The following is a 7,451-nucleotide window of genomic DNA, read 5'->3' on the forward strand; positions in this document are numbered from 1 at the left end:
AGTGACTGCACGGTCATTCTCTGGAAGTTGGTGGGAGAGAACGGAGCGGGGACACCTGGACACATCACCCGTCGCCCATCACCCCTCCCCCCGGGCCAGCACTGACGGCCCCCAGGCTCTTCTCCACTGTGGCAAGATGAGGGGGGCATGCACCTCAGGACTCTTCTGTCTCTAAGTCTCTGTCCTGGGGTCCCTTTGGTCTACTGGCGAATGCAGCAGACACCCCTGAGGGATGGGGTGGGGTTGGGAGTGGGGTTCACTGCCCCGGCAGCCCTCTGAGGCCTGAGGGCATCATCCGCCATCTCTGAGTCTCCCTCACTCATCCGTCACCCACTTCCGCAGTCATCTGGAGCGCGGCCGAGACATCAGCCCAGCGTCTGCACAGTCCCAGGGCCCCTGCTGACCAGCTGTCTCACAAAAGAGGGCTGGGGCCCCCTGCCTTCGGTTGGGTTCCTGTAAAGGTCTGAGTGTAAACCATTAATCTGGAGATGATCTCAGGAGGAGAAGAGAGACAGGGAAGAGAAGAAGGCCCACAGGGGATGGTGTCAGGCCAGCTACCTTTGTGGCACTGGGGCCAGGGAAGCTGGGGGTGGACACTCCAGCTCTGGGCTGGAAGCTTCTAGCTTGCCCCACGTGGCCCCCTCCAGCTCCTGCAGCTGGAGAACACCCTCGGGTGCCCACAGCAGGGCCGTCAGAAGGTGCCAGAAAAAGAAGGCCATGGTCCTCTTCCCCACAGACCCAGAGGAAATAAGCTGAAGGCAAAGAGCAAGGGCTGCAGGGAAAACCCAATCGCAGGCCACCGGCTTTGTGAAGGGCCACTGGGCAAGGCCCAGGTCTGCGGGACAATTCCAGCAGTTTCCAGATATCTCGCTTCTTGCATCTGGTCAAAGCACAAATAGGGGTGGGGTGGGGTGGGGAGGCGGCCTCAGTTCACTGGAAAGGAGACAGCCTCTGAACACAAGCACTTGGCAGGCTGGAGTCATCTGAGATCAAGCTCAGACATGGGAGTATTTCGTTAAATTCTACCTCCTGGAACCTGCAGGCACAGCTCAGACCCTCTTCTCCCATCTCTCCTCCCTGGCCCCAGAGCCTCCTGTTTCTCGGCCTTCCAACACATTGAGGCTGGAGTAAGAGCCTTCCACTGTGTAAACCAAGGTTGGGCAAGAGATTGTTGGTCAGTCACCCAGACATGTTTGACTCTTTGCGACCCCATGGACTGCAGCACGCCAGGCCTCCCCATCCCTCACCATCTCCTGGAGTTGGCAAGTTCACGTTCATTGCATCGGTGATGCCATCCAGCCGTCTCATCCTCTGACGCTCTCTTCTCCTTCTGCCTTCACTCCTTCCCAGCATCAGGGACTTTTCCAATGAGTTGACTCTGCATATCAGGTGGCAAAAGTATTGGAACTTCAGCTTCAGTGCCAGTCCTTCCAGTGAATATTCAGGGTTGATCTCCCTTAAGATTGACTGGTTTGATCTCCTTGCTGTCCAAGGGATTTTCAGGAGTCTTTCCAGCACCACAGTTCGAAGGCATCAATTCTTTGGCATTTTGCCTTCTTTACGGTCTATCTCTCACAACCCTGCATGATCACTGGGGAGACCATAGCCGTGACTCTACGGACCTTTGTCGGCAGAGCAATGTCTCTGCTTTTCAGCACGCTGTCCAGGTCTGTCATCGCTTTCCTGCCAAGAAGCAACTGTCTTCTGATTGCATGGCTGCAGTCACCGTCCTCAGTGATTCTGGAGCCCACCAAGAGGAAGTCTGTCACTATTCCCACCTTTGCCCCTTCTATTTGCCATGCAGTAATGAGGGTGCATGCCATGATGTTAGTTTTTTTTTAATATTTAGTCTTAAGCTGGCTCTTTCACTCTCCTCATTCACCCTCATCAAGGGCGAGAAAAAATGACCAAAATATTTTTAATGGCATATCACGTTGATACCAAAACCTAACAAAGATTGTAGGAAGGAAAGAAGAAAAGAAGGAAGGAAAGAAAGGAGGGAGGGAGGGGACCACAGTCCAATCTCACATGTGAAGATTCCTGGAAAACTCTGAAACATTAACAAGCAGAATCTAGTTACACATTGAAGGAATAATACCCTTTGTCTCAGTAGATTCACTTCTGGAATGAAAGGACGGTTCAGCATTCTTTGGAAAACTCATTCATATAATTCATGAAATTCATTAACATTATTCATCATATTAGTTGATTTAATAAGAAGTCATACTATCAACTCCATAGGTATTGAAAAGACATGTGACAAACTCACCAATCCTTGGTTGAAGAAAGCAAACCATGAAATTTCCTTCATCACTATGGAGTAGAAGAGGCTTTTCTGATTATGACATGAAAATCCAAAAGTCAAATAAGAAAAGATTGAAAATTCAATTACAAAAAAAACTTTCCATGCAGAAAGATCAATAACAATAGCATGGGTGACAAAGTCCAAAGAAACTGGGAAAAATAGTCTTAACTTTTATCATCAGTTCAGTTCAGTCGCTCAGTTGTGTCCGACTCTTTGACACCCCATGGACTGCAGCACACCAGGCCTCCCTGCCCATCACCAACTCCCAGAGTTTACCCAAACTCATGTACATTGAGTCAGTGATGCCATCCAACCATCTCATCCTCTGTCGTCCCCTTCTCCTCCCACCTTCAATTTTTCCCAGCATCAGGGTCTTTTCAAATGAGTCAGCTCTTCGCATCAGGTGGCCAAAGTATTGGAGTTTCAGCTTCAACATCAGTCCTTCCAATGAACATTCAGGACTGATCTCCTTTAGGATGGACTTGTTGGATCTTCTTGCAGTCCAAGGGACTCTCAAGAGGCTTCTCCAACACCACAGCTCAAAAGCATCAATTCTTCAGTGCTCAGCTTTCTTTATAGTCCAACTCTCACATCCATACATGACTACTGGAAAAACCATAGCCTTGATTAGATGGACCTTTGTTGGCAAAGTAATGTCTCTGGTTTTTAATATGCTGTCTAGGTTGATCATAACTTTCCTTCCAAGGAGTAAGCGTCTTTTAATTTCATGGCTGCAGTTACCATCTGCAGGGATTTTGGAACACAAAAAAATAAAGTCTGCCACTGTTTCCACTGTTTCCCCATCTATTTGCCATGAAGTGATGGGACCATATGCCATGATCTTTGTTTTCTGAATGTTGAGCTTTAAGCCACTTTTTCACTCTCCTTTTTCACTTTCATCAAGTGGCTCTTTAGTTCTTCACTTTCTGCCATAAGGGTGGTGTCATCTGCATATCTGAGGTTATTGATATTTCTCCCAGCAATCTTGATTCCAGCTTGTGCTTCATCCATCCCAGAGTTTCTCATGATATACTCTGCATATAAGTTAAATAAGCAGGGTGACAATATACAGCCTTGACGTACTCCTTAGTCAAAGATAAAACCTAACATATAAGGAGCTTGTAGAAATTACAAGGAAGCCACAGACTGTAATAAAAAAATAGACCAAGGATATGAATAAACAGTTCATGGAAAAAGAAATACAAATACATCTTAAATATTTTAAAAGATGTTCAACCTCACTCATAAGAAAAGAAAGAAAACCACACTGAATTATTACATGTTGCCCAAGATATTGGCAAAACCCTACAAGTGTGGTCATGGTGCAGTGTGTTAGTCTTCCGTGTTAGCTCAGCTGGTAAAGAATCTGCCTGCAATGCAAGAGACCCTGGTTCGATTCCTGGGTCTGGAAGTTCCCCTGGAGAAGGGATAGGCTACCCACTCCAGTATTCTTGGGCTTCCCTTGTGGCTCAGCTGGTAAAGAATCTGCCTGCAATGTGGGAGACCTGGGTTCGATCCCTAGGTTGGAAAGATCTCCTGGAGAAGGGAACGGTTACCCACTCCAGTATTCTGGCCTGGAGAATTCCGTGGACTGTATAGTCCATGAGGTCGCAGAGAGTCGGACATGACTGAGTGACTTTCACTTTCAGTGCTGTGTGTTAGGAAGCTGGAGGCAGTGTACATGAGGGTGTCCCTGAGGAGGCCCCTGGGCTGCCTCCCAAAGCCACCAGCTTACTGACACAGCAATTTCATAATCCAACTGCTAGAATTTTATTCTACAGATACAGTAACATTCAAAAGAGTTCAACATTTTTTGTTATATCAAAATACTAGTTGAAATCCAGCTGTCCATCAACAGGAAACCAGTTAGATTATGGAAACCCATGCAATAGAATACTATGCAGCTGTGAAAATGAATCAGGATATTCTCAGATGCATAAGGGATACCATGGTGGGGATACAAACACAAAGTACAGAATTACCTTCTGCATAAAGGGAACAAAATGAGAATGCACAGTTGTCCTTGCTTATGTTTTAGGAAGAAAATCTGAAAGGACGCATAGGAAACCAAAAATGGTTACTGGAGGGCGGCGGGTAGCAGGTGGGAACTCTGTGGGAGGAGGGAGATGGGAGAGAGAGCCTTTCCATTGTTTATCTTTCTTACATTTTCTATTTTGAACTATGTGATTGTCAAACAGGGAGGGAAGGAGGCAGGGCACAACCTCTAAAAGAATGACATAGCAGATGAGGACAAAAACTTGTTAGAACCAACAGATCCAAGATGCTGGAAGATTTGACTCCCAGTGGACTTTGAGCCTTATTATGCACTCCAGTGTTCTTGCCTGGAAAATCCCACAGACGGAAGAGCCTGGTAGGTTACAGTCCATGCGGTCGCAAAGAGTCGGACACGACTGAGCGACTTCACTTCATTCTCTTCACTCACTTCATACTTTATCACTGGAGAAGAAAATGGCAACCCACGCCAGTATTCTTGCCTGGAGAATCCCATGGACAGAGGGCCTAGCGGGCCATGGTCCATGGGGTCGCAGAGAGTCGGACACCACTGAAGTGACTGAGCACGCATGCACTCATTGTGATATATTAGCATATGCTGAATGGCATGCCCACAGGTGCCATGACAGTTCCGAGGCTAACCACAAAAGGCCCCAAAGTGGGCAGTGGCCCAGATTCCTGGAAGTCTCTGCCCCTTCCCCAAAATAGTTGGAATAATTCTCCTCCTCATTAGCCTATGAAATTACCCAGCCAATAAAAACTAAGCACCTCATATCTGGGGCCTCTCACCTTCTGAGACGGCCCACAGCGTCTGTGCGGTGTGCTTCTCCCATAGCTGCCGTGACTCTCCAAGATGACCCCTGCCCTGGGGCCACTCTTGCCTTTGGAGACGGATCACATTCTGTCTATGGAGTGTGTAGCTCGCTAAATAAATCCATCTTCTTACCTATCACTTTTTCTCTTGCCAGGTTGTTTCTGTGATGAGCTTCATTCAGTCCTGACACCAGGGGTTCAATCTCAATAAAAGACAGTGGGTTCGAGTCCCGGTCTGAGTCTTGTCTGAGTCTGAATCCTGACCCATGGGTTCAAGTCCCAATTGGAGTTGTGAAGTTTCAGCTTGACTATTCAACAGTGTTAAAATCTGATGCATATATTTGAAGATGCTCTAAATTTTTTTTTTTTCTGGAATAATATACATTGTTGGTGGCTGACTTTCCACTTCCTGGGCACATGAGGGTGGTGGGGAGAAAATGGATTTTTATCATTTTATGAACTTCTGGACCATTGGGTCGTTTGCCGTGTACACTTACAACTTCCCAAAGACAGCTAGTTATTAATGTTGATTTATTTCTGAAACCATAGACAAAAGCATGTAAGTGAGTTCCTTGGGGAAGTGGGGGTGTTGGAGTCAGAATGTCAGAAAAGGGGCTTTCATTCTGTTCCCCCTTTTGTCTGTGACAAGGCCCTACCTCTGCCCTGCTGTGTGAGCCCAGGAAAGACCCTCACCTCCCTGTCCCAGGTTCTTCTAGGAGTGCAGGGAGGGGCCAAGTCCAGGGAGCCCAGCTGGATCTGAATGCTGTGATTTCAACTGGAAAAGAAGCAAAGGAAGAAGAGATGAGAGCAAAGGAAGAAGCAGCATGGTGCTGGTGATGATGGTGGTGGCTGATACCCACCATCAGGACGCTCACGAACTCGTCTAATCTCACTAGAAGCAGAAGGCCTCCACCTTAGAGATTTGGAGAACCTGGAGCTCAGGGAAGGGAAGTGGGCTGTCTAAGGTCATTTGGCAGCCAGGTTTGGCCTTGGCTTTCATTGATGGAGCTCTTGGCTAGAAAAGTCAACCCTAAGGGCAATTCTGGTTCTACGAGACCCAGGAGTTCACTTTACATGGATTAATTTAATGAGACGTTCTGGAGGGCGTGGCGGCTACAGTCTGAGGCTGCTTGCATCCCACCCCGAAGCCACGCTGTTCGCCCCTGGGCTCGGGAACTCCTGGGGGATGGGCACCTAGGTGAGAATGAGGGTGAAGCTGGGCATGCCGCAGTCCCGGGTGTGACCACCAGGTGGCGCCGCTGCCGCACCCAGCCCTGCCCCCAGCAGCCCCAGAAAAACAGAAAAAACAAATTAAAAATTCCTTGGCCTGGAAGCGGAAAGTCAGTTGGAGATTCCGGGAGCCTTCTGGCAAATCCAGGAGGTTTGACCTTCTGTTGTAAGCAAAGCCTAGGGGCGTCCATGACAGGCAAAGGGCAGGGAGGAAGAGAACATTTTTTAAACCATATGGAGGGAGAAGGTAGAAGGAGAAAAGAATTCTCTCGCGGACCCTGGGATTTCAGCAGCCACCTCTGCTCAGCCACTGTCCCAGCGAGCCTGGGTCCGAGTGCGGCGGAATCACCTGGGGACTTTTTTTTTTTTTTGAAAGAAGGCTAGAGTGGCTATATATTTTTTAATTAGTTAATTTATTATATTTAGCTGCACTGCGTCTTTGCAAGCGGGCTTTCTCTAGTTGCGGGGAGCAGACGATGATCTCTAGTTGTGGTGCCTGGGCTTCCCATTGCGGCGGCTTCTTCTGCTGCAGAGCTTGGGCTTGAGGGCGTGGGCTTCCGTGGTTGTGGTGCACAGGCTTAGTTGCTTCCCAGCTTCCGGACCACGGATGGAGCCTGTGTCACCTGCAGGGGACCACCAGGGAAGCCCCTGGGCGTGCTTTTAAATGCAGATCCCTGGGCTCACTGGGGATCTGCATTTTCACCAGCACTCTTGTGGTTTCTGATCCGTGCTAAGGTTGGAAGTACCAACAGGGCAACACTTCCTTTCCCAGGTCAGGAAATGGGGGCCATAGAGGGGAGGTCACTGCTCAAGGTCACAGCCTTCCCTTGTGAGGATGGTGTTTGCACAAACCCAAGCATGCAGCATAGTTCTTTCATGCAAAATTCAGATTCAGTCCGGGGCAGTTCCAGAGGGGGCTGCTCCCAATCAGCCCCTCTCTCCTGGCCTCCTTGGGCTTTAGTTTGAGCTGCCTCTCTCCCCATGTCTCTCCACTTGCTATTTTAAAATTTGTAATGAGTTCCTGCCAGAGAGGCAGCGGCCCAGACTTTGAAATCCAGGCCCAGAGCCCTGACTCCCAGCGTGCTGGCTG

This window comes from Bubalus bubalis, chromosome 5 (genome assembly GCF_019923935.1).
Source record: "Bubalus bubalis isolate 160015118507 breed Murrah chromosome 5, NDDB_SH_1, whole genome shotgun sequence".
Classification (NCBI taxonomy): domain Eukaryota; kingdom Metazoa; phylum Chordata; class Mammalia; order Artiodactyla; family Bovidae; genus Bubalus; species Bubalus bubalis.